The sequence below is a fragment of the Oenanthe melanoleuca genome, chromosome 4A, assembly GCF_029582105.1.
Source record: "Oenanthe melanoleuca isolate GR-GAL-2019-014 chromosome 4A, OMel1.0, whole genome shotgun sequence".
Taxonomy (NCBI): domain Eukaryota; kingdom Metazoa; phylum Chordata; class Aves; order Passeriformes; family Muscicapidae; genus Oenanthe; species Oenanthe melanoleuca.
Genome location: NC_079338.1, coordinates 1655822 through 1679433, shown reverse-complemented (window position 1 = coordinate 1679433; position 23612 = coordinate 1655822). Strand labels below are relative to the sequence as shown.

General features: G+C 42.5%; 1 long non-coding RNA gene across 1 annotated transcript in view; it reads right to left on the bottom strand.

Moving 5' to 3' along the window:
• LOC130253292 (uncharacterized) overlaps positions 1 to 23612 on the bottom strand; it is a 33901-nt gene that overhangs the window by 10059 nt on the left and 230 nt on the right. Inside the window, exons 2-7 of the long non-coding RNA XR_008840537.1 lie at positions 22552 to 22690; positions 22127 to 22187; positions 21492 to 21664; positions 19445 to 19524; positions 1362 to 1459; positions 452 to 501 (exon numbers count right to left, since the gene is read on the bottom strand). This is a non-coding gene — a long non-coding RNA (uncharacterized LOC130253292). The remainder of the gene's footprint in view (positions 1 to 451; positions 502 to 1361; positions 1460 to 19444; positions 19525 to 21491; positions 21665 to 22126; positions 22188 to 22551; positions 22691 to 23612) is intronic.

Here is a 23612-nt window from a genome sequence, read left to right as displayed (position 1 = left end):
GCAGCAGCATCTCCCTGCTTTAAAGCTCAAGCAGTGTTTAAAAGATGTTCTCTGCTAGGAGCTGCTTTCCAAGTGCTGCTCACTTGCTGTGCTGTGGGTTGGAGATGTGGCAATGCCCTGGGAACATCCCAGCTCACCAAACATCTTCATTTATTACAACATCAGGGATGGCAGGAGCTGTGCCTGCCCAGAAACCCAGGTCTCAGAAAGAGCTCTCACATAAAAATAAACAGGACTCTCTTGGGCTGTTACTGAGCAGGGCATAAAAGCAACTGAGGAGATACTGATGAAACCAGTCATGGAAAATTTGGGTCATACTATTTAAATTCAGTTTTCTGGTTATGTTCCTTCTTTGGTGTGTCTCCCTCCCTCTGCTGTTTCTGATGCTGAAGGCAGCTACATAAACACCAAGATCTCTGAGTGCTCTTCTGACTCTTCACACCAAATTTACCTCTCAGTGTTGCAGTGAGTCCAGATGCTCCAAAAAGAGATCATCACTACCTGTGAAGAAAAGAGCAGGAAATAAAATGAACTATAAGGAGCCACTTGGCCCAGTCCATTATGTGAGTTTCATGACATCCAAAAATTTTAAAAACATACATTTAGTACCATCATATTTCAAGCAGTTATAAAGCAAAAAACCCCAAACAAACAAACAAAAAAACCCCACCTTGCCATTGTCAACCCATTTTTCTATTGGTACTTTTGTGTGCATAAGATTTCTCACTTGATTTCAGTGAATCAGCTTCTTGAACAAATTTTTTTGCCTTGAAATTCCACATTCTTTTAAGAAAGATAATTTAACCTGAATTCTAAGAAGGAATAAAAAAGGAGTTTGTACATTGTCTGGTGCTACAGCTGTGCTTCCCAAATCACTGATGGTTTACAAGGCCATGAGAAAAGATCTGCAGCTGCCCTGCAGATCAACAATGGCTTTTTCAATCTTTCAGCTGAAAATGCTGGGCAGGTGCATGGCTGTCCATTCTTTCTGGCTAAAAGCACTCTATAGCCCCACAAATTTGAGAATTAGGAATCTAGGCTAGGTCAGGCTTTAAAGGAAGGATAATAGCAAATTAGTTTTGCATTTTGTTAAGTCAATTAAAATGTAAGTTATTATTCCTGGTTCTTCATTTGTACCTCATTTCTGTAGCATCCTCCCTACATTTTCCATTTTCTGTGTCACTGAACACTCAGGTTTATGTTGTGAGGGACAGAAGGGTTGTGTGGAGGGGGGTTCTTTATACCAGACTTTAGGGCAAACATTTTCCACTACCAAAGTCCCAAACTATGTGCTTTGACTGCTCCCACTCAGGAATCCAAACAAGCATCTGGGGATGGGATGGAAGGGAATGGCAGCTCACCAGATATCCATGGGTGTGTAATTGATCCATGTGGACATCAGGGCAGAATTTGGCAAAATATCAGCTGGGGCATCATAGTTAAACCACAGAAAACAAGGCTGTAAGAACAGGAAAATATTTAAAAAATAAATGATAACAGAATGGGCCAAGAAGGACTGAGCTGAAGGACTCAAATTGCTGAAGGATCAGATTTTGCAACCAACCTTGTAAAATATTTTTCTGCAGGACCCTGGCATGGACTGTCAGGACACATGAGTGAAACTTGCTGGTGCTGTAAAGCTGGGAGGCACCATTCATATACAGTGCCCTACAGGAAGAATGGCATTCCTCTGGAGAATTGGATCATGGTAATGGGATGCAAGAACAAGTGCCTTGGGACTGAGAACAAGAATTTCTCCTCTGATCAGTCAGGAGCAATGCAGGAAGAGAAAGGCCAGAGTATACTACAGCACATGTGTGGATGTCATTGTGCTGCAGCTCTGCAGCAGGAAATGGAATCTGAGGGCAAAATAATTACAGCAGAGCTGGGCTGGGAGTGGCACTCATGGGGCTGCCTGAGACCTTCTCTTGTCCTGCCCCAGGCCTGGCACCCATACTCAGTGTAGGACAGGAGGAACTGGGAGCAGGAAACCTGTCTGTGATTGTATTATTTATCTGTGACATCCAAAGAGCCTGGAGTTGGTACAAATGTGGGTTTATGTCCATGTGAGACAGCACATGGAAACAGGAGCTCAGGTGGGATTGAATGTTTGGGGGAAGGGCCCCACTGCAACCTCCACCTGCTTGTTCTGCCCCACAGGCTGCTCCTCTCCCTCCTGCTGACACAAACATCCTGCAGCCACCTGGCAAGGCAGGCAGAAAACTGAGCCACCCAAAGAGCAATACAGCAGCAATACCAAGGCTGTTTTTCTAGATCCAGTCTCCAGACAGTCAAGCAGCCTGGGCTTCTTTGAAATCTGAGACTGGCTCAGTCGATGGTGATTTGGGAATCTTGGCCAAGTCACATTTCCATTGCAGAGAGGCTTTCCCAAAGGTGCCCTGTTGGGTGTGGAGTGAATGCCCAGAAGGAACAAAGCTGCTTGCTACACAGCCCTTGGAGTGCTGAACACAAATTTGTTAGCTAAGGAACAACACTGAGCAGGAATTACTGAGGAGAATGGCCATGGATTCCCAGTGCTGTGGGAATTAGAAGCTGGCTCCATCCATGGCAGCAGATGAAGTTCCAGGCAGAAGGATCATGGCTTGGGTGCTTGTCACAGGCACTGGGGCCTCAGTGACTGCAAACCTGCAATGACACCTACTGGTAGCCAAGATGTTCCTGATTACAAACCAGAGATTTATTTCAAATCCTGGCTTTCCAGCACCAAGGTTCCTCACAGTGGTGTTGTACATCCTGCAGCAGGAGGCTGGGCTCTGCTTAGCCACATTTTCAAACCACTCATTTTCAGTTTCTGTCTCCTGCTCTGAGCTGAAAAATCCATTTTGGAGTCCTCTCCATCATCCCAGGCAGCTGGGGATGGCATGGACACCTCCTGGACCACTCTGTGTTTCCACACTTATGGTTCTGTTCTCCTTCTGGGCAGGAGTTACCCATAAACTTCCTCTTTAGCACACCTGTTCCCTGAAAAGCCTTGGAAGGTGACCCTCTTTATCTGCAGCTGTCACAGATAACACCCAGATCACCCCTCAACTGTGACATGAAGCAAGCACCATTTCCAATAAAATATTCCTAATGCAGACAGCAATGAAAACAGGGGTAATTGATCTTACATTGGGAAGTCTCAGAGCCAGAGATAATATTTCCCTCAAAATTCTCCTTTTTCCCCAGCTTAAATAAAGATTTTGGCCAAATCTGTGGAGGATTGAGCAGTTCACCAGGCAGGGGAAGGCAGGAGACGTGGCCAGACTGTGCAAAGCCTCAGTCCTCAGCTCAGATTCAGCACTGGGCTTGCTCATTTTGAAGATATAATGTGGAAAGAAAAGGAGTGGGGAGGGAGGAACCATCTCTCTGGAAGCTGGATGGGTTTTAACCTGTATCCTGTCAGTCTGCTGGAACTCTGCCAGAATGATTTCTGCTTGGACAGGCTGCCATAAATTACAGACAAAATCCAAGCAAAGTAATTAGATTCAGGAATCCCAGTTGAGAGTTCCTTACTGAATTCCTCAGATTTGTCCCAAATTTTAAACTGTCTCCTTTGTCTTTTTCTGACATTTCTGGGTGACACTACAACCATGCACAAATAATGAAAGTTCCCTAAATTATTCCTAAGACTGTAACACTTGAAATAATTCATTTGCATGTAAGAAAATTCAGGGTGAGAATGTTCTGTATTTGTTAATAGTAAAGAGTTGGACAGAGGGATTATCTGCTGGCACCCCTGAGGAGCACACAGCCCAGATTAATGTCAGTACCTCTGGATCTCTCCAGAGCACACATAAATATATCTGAGGGCCAGAAGTTTTCCAACTTCTCTCTACAACTGGGAGAAGTGAGCACTTGAAGGGCACTTTGTCTTATCCTGGACATCTGGAAATATCTCTGCCAGGGTGAGATGAATGGTGCCTCAGAGAGGAACCTATTTCTCCCTTATTTGGACACACCATATATATCAACCTTACACAATAGATACAAAACCTTCTCTAAAAGATCCTGTAAGGAGAGTCTGGACAACTCTCTAGTGTGACAAATATTGAGTGTAGAGAGATGAGCTCTGCACTTTTCTTGTCTCAGCCTTTGCAGTACATTGCATGAACTTCTACTGCAAAAACCCAAAGAGATGCCCTGCTAACTCCTTTTATGAAGAGATTACAGTTTTTTAAACTACATTTTCAGCTGGAATAGGTTTGATATGATCTCATTAGCCCACATATTTTAATGCTGACCATTACCTCTTTGAAAAATTCAAGGGGGACAAACGACACCCACAAGAATTGGGCACCCAAAGCTCCAGTGGTTCTTCCTGTGGCACAAAACCTCTGAGCCAAGGCTGTACCAAGGAGCTGTCACAGATGAGGAGTACAACTGCATCATATTTGTCTTGTTTTTCTATCAAATCTCCCCATTCAGGGTCTCTCTTATTTAAGACACCAGAAGCAAAATGAGCTGGAGGTGAATTTTCCTACAGCAGTTCCCAGTTTTCCCTTGCATTAAATGTTTCTGGGAGCTGTGTAACTACAGTCACTGGGGGGCAATTCCTGCCCAGCACAGAAAACCATCACAGGCTGCAGAGCAGCATTTGGGCTCTTAATAAGGAGCGTTTTGCACATCCCAAACTTTCTGTGCTAAAATAACATGAAGAACACTCTCTTTTCTTATGTGCCTCCAGGAAAAAATTCTGCTTCCAAATGGGCTGGTTTGCCATGGCTGTAACAGACAGAGCTAATACAGTATTTACTTAATGTCAATTTTTGAAATCTTCCTTTAATGAGAGATAGATACAGCCTGTTCCTGAAATTCATTTATTTATACTACTCGGCGTCCCCACTGATAGAATCAAATGAAAACTCTGACTGCAAATATGTTTTTCCTCCTGCATTTAGAGCTCATGGCATTCCACAACACTTTGAGGCCAAAGTCTGCGACTTAAGAGAACCAGTTCTTTGGCAGGAATCACTTCTTGTGAAACTATTTTTGGCCCAGAACAACAAGGCTCATGCAGCTCCCCACAGTTCCCTATCACCAAAATACCACGGGCTGTTGTGGAATGAAAAGGAGTCATGGGGCTAAGCCAATGTCCTCTGGATCACTGGAAATCAAGAGGCTGAGCCAATTTTAGATTCTGTTGTATGAAAAGATGGATTTCCTTTTTCCCCCAAACCACATCATCATTAATACTTGTCCAGCCAGGTGTTTCTCAGTGGATCAGGTCCTGAAACACCCAAGTGGAGGTGCCCAGCTCCCATTTTTGTGGCTGGCTGGGATAACCAGGAGTTGGGAATCTCCTGAATTTATCTCATGAGTCTCACACACACACACAAAGTCTGCAGGGGAAATGAGGGTGGTTTTCATTGCATAATTCCCTGGAATGTGACAGACACCTCCAAAGGCACTCTCTGAAAAGTCAGAGCATCCTGAGCCACACTGTGACAGCAAACCAGGAGAGGTGGGAATTTTGGAGAACCTGAGAGTGCTTGGCAAAGGCCAGTGCCTCACATTTTTCCTCCTCAAGCCCCAATCCTTGAGCTGTGGGCAGAAGGATGCTGTCCCTGGATGCTGCCATATACAGGGATACAGTTCCTGGACTTTCTCAGAGTATAAGGCTTGACACAGAAAAACTAAATTGCAAAAGTCTTTTTTCCTTCCCTTTTGGAATTATTTCTGCCTCTGCAAAGAAAAGGGAAACAGATGAAATTTCATCCACAGAGCATCATAACATTTTACAGCCTTTTAGCAATGAAAGTAGCAGCAGAAAATTTGGGAAAACAGAATCAAAGCTGCTGGATGCCAGTATGTAATTAATCCCTTTTCATTTGCTACTTCAGATTTTATTAATATAACAGAAGGGAAAAAAAGGATCAGGGCTGAATCAAACACTTCACCCTAAGAAGAGTCAGGATTTCTTTTCTAAAATCTTGTTATTTTCTAGCATACAATAGAAACCAAATGTCTCCATCAGGATTAGGCCACAAGCCACCCACAAAACCCAAGCATTGCCAAATATAAACTGTCCCAATTCTGCTTTTTTTTTCCTGTCAGCAAACAAAACACCACCAGCTTATTTACACAGAGCAGTAACCAGCTTTGCAATTAAGTAAGGCAAAAATTCAACAGCTGATTTGCCTGATTTTCCATGCAAATGGAGCATTTATCAGGCAGCAGAAAGGTGGGAATGGCCAGTTCTCTCACCAGGTTAAATTGCTTGAGATCTGTGGAAAGGAATCACAATCAAAGAGGAAGGCAGGGTGAAAGGCCAAGCATTCCCATTTTCCTCTGGGAAGTTATTAGCATGAATTAGGAACTGTTAGTCAATACAGGGTGTGGGGGCAGCAATGATCATCTTTGCTTTCAGGGAGAGCTTTTCTAAATCCATAGATACATTTATTAAAAAGTTGACTCCTTCTTCAACACAGAACTCCAAGGAACTGATCTTGCTGCATCCCTGAGAAAGGTCCAGTGGCTTCTTCTCTTTCTAAGCTGCTGAAGAACTGGCTTGATCTGAGGCTGATCCTGCCTCAGAATGCATCAAACACAGGAATGTTGTTCATGTAACAGGGAATGAGGGTTAAAATCATGGAAAACTGCTCTAAAAGCCCATTTGACACTGAGATAACTGGATACTCCATCACAGGTAGATCAGCCACAAGGGAAATGGCAGCTCAGGGTTGGGGACTCTTTGTTTTTGACCATTTCCAAACATGAAGCTTTAGGATTTAGCTTATCACAGGTTTAAACTGCAGGCTGGGATCTGAGCATATTTTCCCTTTCCATGTGCACTTTTACAGAGTTTTACATTCAGGTCAAATGCTGGATTAGAAGTGTTTCAATTGTTTTCAGCCATCTTGTCAGAAATGCTCAGTTCTGGGCATTTGTTCTGTGTATTTTTATTTAAGACTATGACAGAGCAAGACTTTGTGGATCAGCATATTAATGGAGAGATGCTTGTTCACCTAATTAAAAAATAAAATCCAACATTCAGTAAATCAACATGATGTGAAGAACATTTCAGTTTCAAAAGATGAGATCATGTAACCTTAACTTTTCTGTCTGTTATTTACAGTGGGTAGGCAGAATTTTCACAGTTGTGCTTTTCAACAACCTTCATATATTTAGTCAGAAATCTCTGTTTCTGGAAGCTTTCTGTGTTGTCATGGAAATTATCACCACGTCTCTAAGACTAGGATAGCAATTTTATGACAAATTACAGGAGATAGAGGAGAATATTTTGGCATAAAACAATGCTAAGAAGGAAAAGAAATCACACAATGTTTTTGGACCCTAAAAAGGCATCCAATTAAAGATGACTCTTTAATCTCTGCCCATGCTTTATAACCAGTCAAGTACAAAATCTACTAATCTGCAGGAGGTAATTTTTTACAGGATTCAGTGCAATCCCTCTATATCATCCAGGGAAGATTGGCCAGAAAATCTCAGGCTGCTTCCAACCTTTTTTCCTAAGCACACCCCAAAAATTTAAGAACAAACCACAGCAGAACATGAAGTTCTCAGGAAGATTTCAGATCATTTAAATCTGAATTGTGCAGACTTTTTCTGTTATAGACACCCTGTGCCATCACCAGGTCTCCCAACCTTTGAAAATTGCTCCTACATAAAAATCACCCAACAGTGATTTTCAACAACAGAGGAAACTCTTCCCAGGGAAGGAAAGGGATGTGAAAAATTATTTTGGCTGAAGAGAAAAGATATTTTTCCCTATTGCTGCACTCTAAGGTCTGCAGAGGTGTTGTTGAACCCAGCTTTGCCTTCACCAGGCCTAGAGAGGTGAAAACAAAAGCTGATCACAGAAAGATTAAAGCCCAGATAATAAAGAATCCAGCTCATGCTAAATCTTCAACCTTGCTGCCTTTCCTGGTTATTTGGTCTCACTGGACACTAAAAATGAAAAATTCTTGCTGCTTTCCATTTAGGGCATAACTAATTGATCTACAAACAGAAATAGAAGCTGCCTAAAACCCAAAATACCTAAAATTATTAATATAAATAGAACTGATACTTTTCATATTTTTAAACTGAAAACAAAGGGAGAAAATAAACTTAAATAAAAGTCAAGAAATGTTTAAATTTTTTTTTCAGAGATGTTGATCATTTTGGTTTTCAAACAACTTTTAAAATTAATTTTAAATTTATTTTTTATGCAAGTAGCACAACACAGGGGTACATGGAATCAAAGTAAGGATATTTCAATCTGTTGCTGGCTGCATTTGGCCAGAGCACAAATTTGTGCCAGAAGAAAGGAACAGGCTGGATAGGGAAGTCCCCATCCCTGGAGGAATTTAAAAGATGTGTAAATGTGGCACTTGGGGACATGGATTGGTGGTGGCCTTGGCAGTGCTGTACTCAATGATTTTAAGGGTCTTTTCCAACCTCAGTTATTCTGTGATTCTATGCCTGAGCTGCTTTTAGTCCTGTTCCTGGAAAATCTATAAAAACACTTGATGAATCAGAGCCTGGATTTAACAAAGCTTTTAGTAAGGAACTGAAAATATTTTTATTGGGGTTTTATTTTCCCTGATACTGATATTCAAAACTGTAACTCCAAGAATTTGGAGTTTCGAAATTTTATCTTGCTACTTTCTAATTGAAAAAAGCAACCTCTTTCACCTGTAAAAGAGTTTTCACATTAAAAGAGATTTGGCAAAGTGGGGCGGTCCTGAGATAAGCCCCAACAAATCCCAGGTGCTTTGAGTTTCACCTTTAACACGATCTCGAGTGCTCAAGCTGCAATTCCAGGCAGCGACCAGGAGAGAGCAGGCACAGACAAGGGTTTGAGATGCAGCCCGAAGTCACAGAGAGCTCCTGGAAGGAGCAGGATGCTTTTAAAGCCATTATTTAATGGTGTGTGGGTATGATTGAAGGTCTCCAAATGGCTAAAATTGCAGCTGACATTAAAAGAGGAAGTTTTCTGCCAAGGGACAAAACCTTCTCCTTAAAAAACAAATTAAATCTCAGAATTTCTTCTTGGCAGACAATAACTTATTTCAGTCCAATCATTGATTTCAAAAGAATAAAGAAACTTCCATGCCTGAAAACCACCCAGAGAAATGTTTCAACACAGACCACCCCAGCCCTGTAATGGTGCCAGGGCTGCTCCACTGGGGTTGGGATGGCTTTGGGAATTTGGATGGTTCAAGCTCCTTTGGGAATTTGGATGGTTCAATCTCCTTTGGGATCAGGATGGTTTGGAGACTGGAAGGTTAAAGGAGCAGGGAAAGACAAACAAGCCTCAAAGGCACAACACACCCCCTGGACCTGATAGCATCCTCCAGCCACTTCAAAAGAGCCCAGGTCTGTTTGATATTCCCTTTTCCTCCTTGAATTTGGAAACATGTAAACAGGGAGAGCTGGGCCAGCAGCTTTGAGCTGAAGGCAGGAGCCCAGAGGGAAGTGGGAGGGGAGCAGGGCCCAGCTGGCCTGGCCTGGCTGTTGTCAGAGGGAAGGGCTCTGTGCTGCTGGCTCCTGGACATCAAACAGAACATACAGCCCTTGGGCAGTATATGGCTTTGTACATCTGGGAAATTCCTGGCCTGGCACGTGGTTACCCTCCAGGATTTTGTGCCAGAGCTCCTTTGCTTGCTGTCAGGGTTTGGTTGCAATTCCTGAGAGCTGTCCAGCTTCTCTGGATGACCTCACTCCTGGAATTTGCTGCGCACATGTAGTCCTCAGCCTTCAGAGTAAGGAGGACACTTTAAAAAGCCACAGGAGAAAACCCAAAATCTGTAACCCTAAAGGATACAAATCCAGGAAGAAAGCAAAAATAGCCCAGTGTTTATTATTTTTAGGTTAGTGAGAATTTCATGAACCATCTCATAGCTGGATGTCTGACTCATGATACTTAAAAGCTTGAGGATGTCAAACCTATAATTATTTACTACTGGAAAATCAAAGAGAAACAGTGATTTTCATAAACCTCAAGCTTCAGAACAGAAGCCAATCTCTGCTTGCACCAAGAGCTTCTTTTTGAAGCAGGTTATTTTAGAAAGGCTCTTTATGAAAATTCCTCTAAAACATCCTGTCCTGACATCTGCTGGAGAGGGTAAATGAATAAATGAGCCACTGGTCAGATGGGTCAGCACTTCCCCAAGCAATGAGGTGCCTGCTGACCAAAATCTGTGGTCAATAAACATGGGAATGATTCCTCAAGGCTCACTGAGGTGTCACCACTTTTGTTGCTACTCTGTTAGAAAATAAGAGGGAAAACCCACTTTGCCTGAGCTTCTGTGAGTTCTGAGAGCTGATACTTCCCCTCAGATCCCTTCACCAAGAGGAATTCTCATCATGTCTCTCCACAGCCCTCACTGAGATTCCCAGCTTGCCTTCAAAGTACCCTTTTACAGCTCCACAGAACTTTTCCAACTGTTCTTTGCCAAATAAATTCCTACTGCCCTTCCAACTGCACCAATCATATCCCACCTTCTTCCTTGCTTAAAACTGGGGTCACTTTGCCCATTTCCTGATATTGCCATTGCAGAGTTGGGCTTTTCATTCCCACCACTGCTATCAAAACTTCTACAAGGACCAGAAGAAGCATCTTTGAATAGTGAAGTTTTTCCCTCCCCAGAATTTTGGAAATTCAGGTGGGATGAGCTTCCAGCAGCACTTGTGCAAACAGGGCTGTGCTGCAAAGCAAAGCAGGACAGAAACAAGAGATCTAAAGGCTGCTGGCTGTGTGCTCACAGCCACTTTTCTTTGCTTTACCAAAGCATGACATGAAAAGGAAGCTCTCAGTTGAAAGGTCGTGTGAGGCTGCAGCTGGCTCTGAAAGGCTCCCCAGGAAAACCTTCCCAGTGAGTGCCTGGGTGGGGATGGCCCGTGCACAGCAGCTTTTGTTCCTCCTTGGTCTGAATGCCTTCGGAAGCCTCTGCCACGACGAGCAGAGCTTTCCTCCTCCTCTGCTCCTTCCTTCTCCCACTTTCATGTTTGGTACTTCAGAGCTGGGCTGCTCTGCTGGCCAGGGTCAGCACAAGGTCATGACTTGTGACAGGAGGTTAATGTAGCTGTTAAGTAACAACGTGAGTCTTTTCAATGGCATGAATATTCCACCCCACCCTCTCGCAGACACACACACGCTCGCTGTCTCTCGGCTGGATGCTCGGCAATGGCAGGGCGGTTGTGGCAGGCTCTTGCCATGCCCTTACAGAGATTTCAATTGCCACTTACCCAGCTACCTGAGGTATTTAATACGTAGGTTTAATTCCTTGAAGGATTTCCTGTCATTTCAAGAAGTTGGGCAAATATTGTGACTGCCTTTTGATAGCTGAAAATGATAAATATTAAATATTGAGTGTGCTGTTGATACTACATTGTGGGCAAGGACAGGACCTAAACCTCTAAATTTGCTGGAAGTTTGCCATATTCATGTACTTTAAGGGTGTCTGTAGATGTTACAGAAACTGCCAACAAGCCCATGACTAAAGTTACTTTAAAAAATTTTAAAAGTTGTATCATTTTCAACACATATACTCACGGAATAGCTTAGGTGATCTGGGTGAGACTTTTGGGGATGGAGATGCAAAAATCACGGCACTGTATTTCAAGATTGAAGTTCTGAAGCCAAAGCACTTTGGTGTGAGCATTGTTTTTGGGAGGATGAGGAGGAAGAGGGAGGTTGAAGAAGGATTTAGAAAGTGTAAAGCCAAGAAACACTGAACCTTTTTCCACCCTCATCTGACAAGCCCCTAATGAATGCATTATTGAACCAGTACAACAAGAAGTATTTCCCATTTCTGTTTGCTGTCCTTAAGATGAACACATTCCCTGTAGTTTGCAGTTATCCAACATAATTTAATGTGGGATACTGGGTGAGATATTGATATCCTATTATAGTACAAGGTTTGATAAGCACATTGGTGAGAGGGCCAATAGCTATGGCTGGAGAAGAGAAATCCCACTGTCTGCTTTGCTAATGACAGCCCTGTCTGTGTCTCTGAATCCTGAAAGGGGTTTCATTTACCTCCCTCCCTTAATCTGATGGGAACCTTTTGATCTCAGCTGGATCTGGCCCCTCAGTTTACAAAGCATCGGTAAAGACAGATAAAGCCTGCTGAAAGCAAATCATTCAAATGAGAACAGCCTCAAGTAATCTCAAGTAAAAAATCTGCAACCTCTCTAAGATTTTGAATCCAAGAAAGATGGGGCTGAGGTGATCTCTACTTATCTGACTCTAAATATGAATCAGAGCAGCAAAGCAAAGCCAGCTGCACAACTTCCCTCCTGGAAAGAGAAAATCCAAATCTATTCTTTTAACAGACCTCTCAATCTGCAGTAATCACACAGCTCCAGACTTGCAAACTCTTACAGCTGTGTTGGATTTGTAAAGCACCAGGTATTTCCCAGCTACCTTTCACAGTGTGGCAGAGCTATCAGGGAAAGAGAGCAGATCCCATTTCTCCAGAACAGCAGATGTTATTTTGGACAGAATTGGGAACACAGTGGAATTTCGGGTTGCAGAGTAAACTGCAAAGCTGTGATTGATAATTCATAGCCAATGCCAGCCATAGAAACACCGACATCCCAAAGTGAATTCCTCTTTGATGCAACACCTCTGGAAGGTGCTGCCCCAAGAAGTGCTGTCTCACAGGGTGACACATCCAAGCAGGGCCGTGCCAGTCCCCAGAGATCCCAGGTGTCAAGGCCAGCAGAGGAAACCAGCTGTGTTGTTTTCCTCCTCAGCTCAGCTGTTACCCAATTGATGGGTGCGGTGCTGGAGCTGTGGAATGAGTGTCAAAGGACTGACACCTACCGAGCACTGCCTTGCTTTTGTTTCAGACCTCCAAAGCATTATTTGAGGTAAACATAGAAGATAAATACAATCATTTACTACTTTATGTGTGATTTTGTTGTGTCCTCTGTGTTGCTTGCTCAGTGACAGCTTTGATATTCTGGATAGGTCTGAGGCACAAGTTTTGCTTTAGACACTTGTCACTGGAGAAGCTGAAGGAGCAACTGCTGTGGTTTTCTGTGCCTTTCCATCAATGGGCAGCAGCTGCCTGGTTATAAAACAAACCTACAAACATCTGTGAGGGGCCCCAGAGCAGGCAGGTGGTTCCTCTGTGCCAGAGATGGGCAGACAGCACAGTTAAACACAGCAGGACAATGAAGGGCCCGAAGGAACTGGGGCTTTTCTTTCCTAAAAATCTACTGGAGAAAAAAAAAAAAAAAAAAAATCTCTTTGGGAGAGGGAATGCTCAGAACCAGCCCTGGGGCAAACCACAGGCAGCACAATCTGTTCCTTCTTCTCTCCCTCAGGGGATTTCTAATCTTGATTTGCAGCTATCCCTTCCTCCCAGCTATGCTCGATGTCCATTGTATTTAAGACCCCACAAAGGACTCAGATCCCAGGATTTCCTCTCTGAATTCCAGCTAAGAGTGGCTAAACAGGGCCTGGATTCACCTCTAGCCCAAGACAATTTTTATTTCCCAGTCTCAGAACAGAGATTCTTCTCTGCTATTTACTTTTGTGGTTGAAAAGAAACCAAAACTCTTCTCCCTCTTAGATTTCTGTTGTACAAACTTCCTCAAGACTCTTACTGTTTATCTTTGATCCCTGGAATGTGATCTGGAATCCCATCAGCATTCCATGTTTAATGTATGGCATCAAGTGTATCAGCACTTAAAAACAAATAATAATATGTTTTGTCCAGGTGCTGATTATTGGAAAAAAATATTTAACTCAAGGACCTGACAGCCACGCAAGGAAAGAAATTATTTACAACATCACACAAGGATGAAAAAATATCAAATTTAAGTAGAATAGTAAAAGTTACTAAAGTATAAAAATGCCTCTGAAGGGGAATCTGAAATATGGGGAGGTAAGGATAACTGGGCAATGTGCTGTGGACTAACAGAAGCAGGCTGGAGAGCTGTGGGACCGAGCCCAGCACAAAACGTGCCAGCAGAGGGTACTCCTGATTTACCTCTGCACTGCTCCCGGGGGACAGCAGGGGACCTTCGGGGACAGGCAAAGTGGCTTCAGGGCTCTCCTGTCACTGAGGAGCTTCGTTAGTAACGCAGCAAGGGAAACAACATAAATCAAACTTTCAAATTGTTGCCAAACACAATGAGCTAGAGGTTGTTTCCAAAAAAGCTGCTCTTTAACACTCAGGCTTCCAGGACAAGCAGAAGGTCACAACTATTACAAATAGCTGGACTGATGGAATTATTCTCATGGATTATTTATGCTTTGTAGCTAAAATGTTACAGGAAAGGGAATAAAAGTCCAAATGTAAGTAATATTATCAGTGTATGTGCTCATAGCAATGCAGTTTGGAAAAACCTGAATATAAGCACTTTAGCTCCTAAGCTTGTAGGCATTAATTAATATTGTATAAATATGAAAATAATGTAGGCATTAATTGATTTGAAAATAAATCCACAAATCTCTTTGCTGAAGCAGTGAAACCACTACAAAAGCTGGGGTTTGAGCAGGGCTCATTGTCCATCAGATCCTGATTCCACCACAGGGCTGAGCTCAGAGCAGTCAGGATACCCAGCAGAAAACCCAAACCCAACCATTCCTCAGGGAGAAGGGAAAGCAGGCACTGAGATTTTTTTTTTATTATTATTATTATAAAGGTAATTTGAGAGCAGAGAGCAGCAAGAAAGTTCATGCCTCAGCTACCACATGATCTATTCCTTTAAGACCAGCTTAAAGTTTAGCTGCAGTGCTCAGGGAAGCCTCATCTTTATTTGTTGTACTCTGACCACACAGGGCAGGGGCTCCAGGATCCTTTTTCCACCTGAGCTTGGTGTCATCAGGGACAGGTTTTTGTCCTGCTCCTTCACTCACAGCCACACCTGCAGTGTTGTAGTCAGAGATCATCCCTGTTTGCAGAGGTTCTGCTGAGCTGAAAAGTCTGGGTTGGTGTCAGCATTTTTGTTAGTGCATAGACAACTAACCCTGATTTACACAGATTATTTCCCTTATTTCATTTTATTGTTGTTTTATTTGAACCAAACTTTGCTTTGGATTGCAACAATGTGATAGATTCACACTGCTCTGTGCCAAGATCCATGGAAGCAAGATCTCCATGCCAAGAAAAAGGAATTTCTTTGTGATGTACTTACAAAATAGCCTTTTCAGAAGCAACATTTCATAACCAATGTTTAATAATACAAAATTACTGAGTATCAAGTTGCCTTTCACCTTGCTTTGAGCCCTAAATTAACTGCTACTGCAACATCACTACTGCAGCTCAGAGTCATGTCAGGGATAAAAATAGAGGCCTGGCTTGGACTTGGGGCCTTATCTGGCAAATTCTTCCCAAAATTCCACACATGAGCCTTCCTCTCCCCAACAGCAAATTAAACCACTTAGGAAACTTCCTTCTAGTAGAAAGCAAGAGGAGTGCTGAGCTAATTTCCACAATTAGCAAAAGAATAAAGACAAATAGAAGCAGATGCAAATAAGAATAAAAGCAGCTCATTAAACACGTTCTTTGTTGTCCTGCAGTGACTAAACTCCAATTTCTAAATCAGTAACCTGAACTGGAAACTGGGAGTCTGCCAGCAGGCAAATCTGCACATTAATATCTGCAAAATGCTTTTTGATGAGTGGGGAAAAGATTAAGAAAGACCAAAGGTTATGAGTAAAGAAGACAAACTTGCCAGTGGACTCATCAGCAGAGGGAACTGCCACAGCTGGTGAGGAATGCAGCTGGGCCAGAAATCAAAAGATGTCCTGTGACAAAAGATGTCCTGTGAGCTGCACAACCAAAATAAAACATCCTCAGCCACAGGAGGGGATTGCTGGATCTATGAGATGGAGTAGACAGTTGAAAATACTGTTTGGACAATTCATTTTTGAGGATATATTTCAGCTGGAGAAATTCTTAACTAGCTAAACCCTGGCATGAAGATTGATAGTTTAGATATCACTCACTTAAGCAGGAATGTAGAATTTGTGGGTTTGGCCTTTTTGTTTGGTTGGTTGATTTTTCTTATTTGGGTTTTTTTCTCAGCTTTTAATATATAATGATCATTACTTTGACCATTGAATTTTCTGAAAATGTAGAAAGGATAACACTAGATGTGAGCAGTGATTTCTGATCTTGAATAGATTTAATGTCAGATCACTTCCTGTCAGTAAACACACTGGGATAGAGCAGATATTCCCAGAGCAGCTGGTTCCTAAACACCCTTTCTCTGAGGAGGACAAACAGTGTAGCTGTTGCATTTCTTCTGAATTCAGAACTGGGCTCCACATTTCAGCCAAAAGGAGAAGTTAAAATGGGCTATGAGCAAAAGAGCAGATTTAATTTATGTACTTCAGTGGATATTATATCACAGATCTCTGTTCTGTTTCACCCAACATCCCTTGAGTTTTTATTAAAATTATTATTAATTTCTTGAGTACATTTCTTTTTTTACTGTGCAATATGAGAAGAGTATTGGCACAGAGCAGGGTCTGTCCAGGTCCATCATAGGAACACTTTGGTCAAAACACAAATGAAGGCTTTTCTGGTGAAGATCTATTTAAAATATCTGCATATTTTAATAGACATTCCATTTCTAAAAGTAGCTCTCATACCAGACCCCTTCATTTTTCCTGTAAAACTATTTTTACTTGTTTCAGTATTTTGAAGATCTTACAAATGTGGATGACTGAGCTGGAGGCAGAGGTGCCTCATCCCAACCTCTTTGATTATGTTCAGACAGCAGAATCTTAACTTGAGCCAAGCAAATTATTCACAGGCCAACCCCAGCTGACTTAGCAGCACATTTGCTAGCCCTGCACGGAAGAGGTGTGTTTTTTTCTTATGCTAAGTCACCGCTGGAATGTATTTAACGAGCTCATTCTTCCTAAGTCATGCATAGCTTCAACTGAAGGCAGGCTGCTAAAACTGGTCAGAATAGTCTCTGAGGGTGCTCAAGATGGGTTTATAAAATACCCTCCAACAGTCTTGTGACAAAAGCACAAAATCCTGTGTTTCATCAGATGATGATTGGGTGTTCAAGGGGAGAACTGCAGGAAGAGAATCACTGTTGGGATGTTGTGTGTCACATGCAGCACCTTTGTTTTTAACTGGATTTAGCACTATGCCTTGCATCCGAATTCAGCTTCATGGGGAAGCACACAGAGGACTTTCATTACTGCAGCGATCCATAATTATGGCCAGCAAACTCGTGTAATTCATCCATGAAATCCCTCAGAAAATCTGTGGCATCTGGTCCAGAATTTCAGGTGGCAACTCTGCAGAATTACATTTCTCCAGAAAAACACCCTAAAGCACAGGTTACAGAAACAGGAAGGGTTTAATGACTGAGTCTGCCAAAACCCAGCACCAAGCTGTGGCAGAACTGTGTTAAAGTATTCCTATGAAAGCTTTATTCTATTTTTGTGACACTTCAGATTTCTGTTTTAGAGGTCACTTAGAAAAGCAGAAGTGATGTACAAGTACAAAGGTTATGTAAAGTCCTACAGCTGGGGTTGCAGTGTCCTTTCCAAGGAATCTGGGACAGCAGCACTGAAGTTGTGGCTCCTTCTTACATCATCTCCAGTGGCACTGCAGCAGGCAGAGGAAATCCAGAGCTGCAGGTCACCTGGGATGGTGCAGAGTTCCTGACTGACAGCTGACAAAATGTAACCTCTGGATGTGGAAATGGAGCAGCTTGGCCCAGGAACGTGAGAAATCCTAGCAGAGCCCACAGTGGCATTTTCAGAGAAGTAATATTAATTACATAATTGTACTTGAAGCAGCTGGATTGCTTCTTTCTCTGAGCTCCTCTCAGTGCAGAATGAATTCTTGTGGATTAGCTTTTTTAATAGATAATCCTATTTAGTGGGTATCTGTGCTGCAAGGCAGCCTTGGCTTCCCACCCATCCAGTCAGGAATGTTTATATTTTGCTATTTTCTGGAAACAGAGCTCCAGCTGCAGCACATAGCAATTATTTGGATGGATCTTGTTATTCCTCAGGATATGTCTATTTTTTTGGTGTAGACTGAACAGTTTCACTACAAATATGTCACTTTGCCTGAGTAGAGTTTTGAAGAAAAGTGTGTTTAACTAGTATGGCTCCAGACCTGTGTTAGAGCTTGATGAGACTTGCAGCCATGCCACATTCCTTTGGGATGTATATTACTGTTATTAAAAATTGATTTGTAAATACCTAAGGTATTCCAGGGGAACATTAGTAACTGGAAACTCCAGGGAGAAAAGAAATGTCAAATTATCTCAGTACATTTTGTTTCTCTAACAAAGCTCTCAACATTTCCTGATACTGAGATGCTTCTTCACTCTGTTGAGGATGGTGCTAACACTGTTAAATAAATGGACACTGAGCCTCTCCTGTTCCAGAAGTGAGTGAAAATCAGGCATCAAAGGAGTAATCCCTATGGAGATATTTTCTGTATGTACATTTAAATTGCTCTGGCACCTGCTGTGCTGAAGGGCTTGCAGCAAGCTGTGGATGAAGATGTGATGAGAGGAACCTGTCAGTTTTTATGAGTTTCAGGATCATTATCTTTATCCTTTACCATTCTTTGCACAGCTGTCACAGCTCCTGGTCCCACTGCTGATGGCTGGTTTGACACTCAGGACTTGCTGCAGTCATTTCTTGAGCCCAGGTGTGGGTTGTAAATGTATGGATGGGTGAAATACCACAAAAAAAGAGACACCTTGAGAGATTCTGCTTTTGTGGTGGCATGGACCAAGGGAATCTCTGGTTTAGTTTTGCAAATGGAGGCGTCTTCAACACATTGTATGGCCAAGCAGCACTTGCTGAAGCAGAAAACTGGGACAAGCATTATCCTCTGTCAGACAACTCCAAAAGAAAAGTGATGAGATCCTCAAACTCATACCTACTGAGCATTTTGCATTTATGCTGGAGAAACAAAGGTGCTCTATTACCTTGCAGTAATGACAGAGCAAGCCCTGAACCTGCTCCAGGAGCTCCACACTGTGCTCTGTATTCCATGGTCACTGCTGCTGCTCCCAAACCCTTGTGCAGGGAGTTTGCCCCCCCAGCTGCAGATTTCCTGTGGCTCCTGCCTCTCCAGGAAGAGCAGAGCTGCACAGCCTCACTCAGGACCCCAAGGGGAAGTGTTTCCTTTCAGGGACAGGATAACACCCCTGGACACACACAGCCCTTTCCTCTGGCCCAGCTGCCCAAGAAGCTCATAAACACAGACAGAAAAGCAGGTTTGTTTTTAACCAGTTAGCAGAACAAAAGTGGCTGGAGGTCAAATTCTAAATCCTGCAGGAACACATTATTTACTACAGACTCTGTATCAGAGAGCAGCAGTACCTCCCAGGCACAAAACTCTATAGATAATATTCCTGAATTGCATCAAGTCTCCTCAGTATCTGTTATCAGTGTTAACTAGGAGAATAGTGATGTAATTACAGGCTATAAATTAAATTGAGCACCATACTTGCTATATAGAAATAATTGCTGGAAACTTGGTACCTTATCTCTTTTCTTCAAGAAATTAATAAGAGAGGAGAGTCAGGCTTTTGGGCTAAGCACCACAAAGATCAAGTCCACTCCTGAAAAATAATAAAGGAGAATTCAGTGTGACCTGAAATTACCCTAATGAAATATTATTTTATTTATTGCTACAGTATCTTCTTTTTGGTAGGGGAAGTATTTCTGAACTCTCATTGAAAGTACTGCAACAGAAGCATGATGTTAAAAAGAATTCTGAGTTGGTTACAAAGCAGCTGCAGCATTTCAACAGTATCATTTAAAAATTAAGGGACAGACATCAACATTCACAACAGCAAACCCAGAAAGTGATTATCTTCATGTATGTTTTTTAATCCTTATATTATCATATCTGCTCTGCTGCAAAAAGCCAGATGGGTTTTTCCCCTCCTAAGAAAAGCCAGATGCCCTCTTTATATCTGCCAGGAGGCACTTTTCTGGAAGCAGAGAATCAGTCTGTTTACATCTAATGAAAACATCCTACAGATCCATCAACTAAAGTACTCCAATGTTGTTAATAACTGCCCACTGTTAATAAAACACCACAAGGAAAGATAATGTAAAATACTCCTAAATCATTACTAGCACATACAGGATTCTTGTGTTTTATTTCTTAATAGTCTGCTCCCATTTATAAACTCCAAACACTGGGACTTTGGCTATTCCCTATTAAACACAGTATGCAATGCACAGGTAACAGTAATTTGCAGCAAACATAAAATACTGCAAAAGCAACAAAAATAAAGTTATAGAATCTGACAGAATGAATCCAAACAAAGTGTTTGGGACCTTGGGTTCACCAGAATGCCCTTGGTCCTCAGGCATATGAGCTTCCATCTTTCCACAAAAGGGAGATTCCAGGGCATTTAATCATAAATTCCTGGGATGACTCTCTCTCCTTGTTTGTGGGATTTGTTTTTTAATTGTGTTTACATTCTTGTGTGTGGGTTGGGAATTTCGGTTTGTTTGTGATGAAACATCAAAGTTGAGTCCCAAATTAATCCTGGGCACTTGTATATTCCTTGCACCTTCCCACAAGAGGACAGCCACACACACACTTACCAAGTTTTATGCAACTTTAATGGGATTAAACTAACCTATAAATCTTTGTGTGGTGTGTTTTTGCTTTCTCATCCAATTTTCCTGCTGTTATTTTTCTTATTATTTTGCTTATTGAATACTTATTTTTCAGATTAAAAAAAAAAAACAAAAAAACTGTCTGAATCTTCTGAAAAAAAAAAAAAAATCATAATCTGTAAACATGCAGGTTTATTCAGTTGATATTTTAAATTCTGTTTGCCAGAAAGCTGCATTTTAATCCAGACACATGCACTGCACAGGTGTGTGGACAATCATCTTTCCCACACTGTGGTTACTGTACAAATCACACAGAGGAAATTATCAGCAATGAAAACAGATAAAACTCGACCTGAGATTGCTGGGTTTTATGACAGGGAGTCTTTGCAGCTCTCAAAACCACACAAGTAAATCAGCAGAATTGCAAGTAAATAGAAACTCCTTGAGTTGTGCTTAATTTTGGTGTTTCCAAATCAACAGTGAAGACCAGAGTGTGGGGTTTGTGAGAGGTGCCAGAGAAGGCACAGCTGCATGAGATTCTCACCAACATCAATTTAACCAAAGCCACCATTTGAGTGTTACCCCAGAAAATATTTCTCTCCCAAATATTGAGATGTTTTCCATGCAGAACACTCACATCTAAGCATTCTCTTCAGGTTTACACAACACATGAACTGCCAGCACAACAATCCAGTGGAGCAATTAATTTACACTTTGCAAGCTGAATATTCAGCTGTGTTTTGGGATCATTCTTCACCAGGATCAGTTTCATATTTAGCCACTTTGCTCTTCTGACTGTTTCCTTAACATTTTTTAGGAAGAATCTCATCCATCCATTCCATCTCTGAATTATAAACTAGATTGGGCAACTCTATGTGGCTTTAAAAATATATCCATCTACTTTAAATGTGTTTATATATTTAACATAAAATAGATTTGTAGAGATTTTCACCTGGTTTGTTTTTCTGCTGGATCAGTGTCCTGTTCTGGTTCACAGTGCAGAGCTAAGGCTTGGTGTGCCTTGTTTCCAGGGCAGGAACAGGAGCAGGTAGGAACCAGTAATACAGCAAAGACTTCATGTCACCAGGCCAAGCCTTATTTAAGATGTGGCTGCTTTTGCCTGGGCTAAAAAACAAATTAATTTCAGTGCCTTCCATTTGTGTTAGCTCTGCAGAAGAGACCTGTGTCCTCTATGAGTCCATTTAGTAGCCATGACTCAGTGGGATTCCTTTATTACAAAACCAAACCAGAATTCCAGCACGCTTATACAATAAACTTTCACCAGATCTTAATTATGTATGGTCATGCTGTCCACTCAGAAACACCTGATAAAAATCTCCAGCTAGTGCTAACTTGACAGAATTCCTCATTTTGAAGATTTGCATCCATTTGAGATTTCCTTGGGGTTTGTCTCCCCATAGCCCAAGCTCACCCACACATTTCCTGTTCTCACCCCAGAGCTGCACAGAGCTCATGTGGGCAAAGATGTGTGTCCCAATTCCATTAGATTTCCAACAGTAATCTAAATAAAATAATGAAAGGGCCTTGCTGCTTTTTCAGTACATGGTGTACCTCCTACAGCCTCACCTGTGCAACACAAAGATCTCTCACTCACACCCAAGCACAGCTCACTGGAAAATTTCCCTCACTGGAAAATTTCAAAGACAAAAACAGGGAAGAGAAGGAATTAATTAGGTAGCAAAATCCAGAAAGACTCCATAGGAAATTTGACACAAAATGGACAAACTGAATTTAAAAACTGATATAAAATCATAGAATAGATTGGAAAAGACCTTATTTATAATTTAGTTCCAGTCCCCAAATAAAAGATGGTCTCTTCTCTCACTTATTGAATAACACAGATCCCCAGCCCTGTGAAAGCAGAGAAGGTGTTTTCAGGACATAAAAAGCACATTTTCCTCCCTCCATTTAGGTGTTTATCAGCAATTGTGGGATATCCTAAATGATCAAATGCAGACAGGTGTGTGCTCATTCCATCTACACTATGTTACCTCTCAGTGTACAAAGGTTCTCTTCCTAATAAATCCTCCTCTAAACTGCAGGTTTAAAGTTCTATTTTCTTTATTGTCAGAACGTCATCTTCTTTATTACTTCATGACTCTCTTGTCTGCAGAATGAGCAACTCCAAGGCTGTGTGATGAACAAGAGAAAGAAATTATAACCTACAAACTATGGTGGGAGTCGGTCTCTTCCTTTGGGAGGAATTCCAAGTTTGGAATTGGAAACTTTAAAACTCCATATGTGTGATTTGTCATTTTGCTGGTTTGAAGCAGGAGAGTTCTCAGGAGCTGCCTCAATAGGAAGACTGGAATCTGGACCTACTTGGAGTTTATAGAAACAACAGGGAAATCAGCACTCCCTTGTACCCAGTGGCATCCTTTCCCTTGAGGGGAGCAGGAATGCTTTGAAGGGAAGAAGGATGCCCTGAAGGGAGCAGGGATGCCCTCAGGGGAGCGGGAATTGCTCCTATGCAGAGCAGGAATTAGCCCTGAGGGGTCAGGAATGGACCTGAGGAGAGTGGGAATTGCTCCTGAGGGAAGCAGGAATTGCCCCTGAGGGCAGCAGGAATTGCCCCTGAGGGAAGCAGGAATTGTCCCTGAGGGCAGCAGGAATTGCCCCTGAGGGAAGCAGGAATTGCCCCTGAGGGAAGCAGGAATTGCCCCTGAGGGAAGCAGGAATTGCCCCTGAGGGCAACAGGAATTGCCCCTGAGAAGAGCAGGAATTGCCCCTGAGAAGAGCAGGAATTGCCCCTGAGGGAAGCAGGAATTTTCCCGAGGGCTGTAGAAATTGACCTGAAGGGAAATTGACCTGCGGGGAAACAGGGATATCCCGAGGGGATGAGGATCGCCCTGAGGGGAGCGGGAAGCCGGGACGAGCCCCAAGGGCAGCGGGGATGCCCTGAGGGGAGCGGGGATGCCCTGAGGGAAGGAGGAGTGCTCTGAGGGCAGCGGGCGCTCGAGGCCCGGGATGCACCCTGAGGGCAGCGGGAGTGCTCTGAGGGCAGCGGAGGATAACCTGAGGGAAGGAGGAGTGCTCTGAGGGCAGCGGAGGA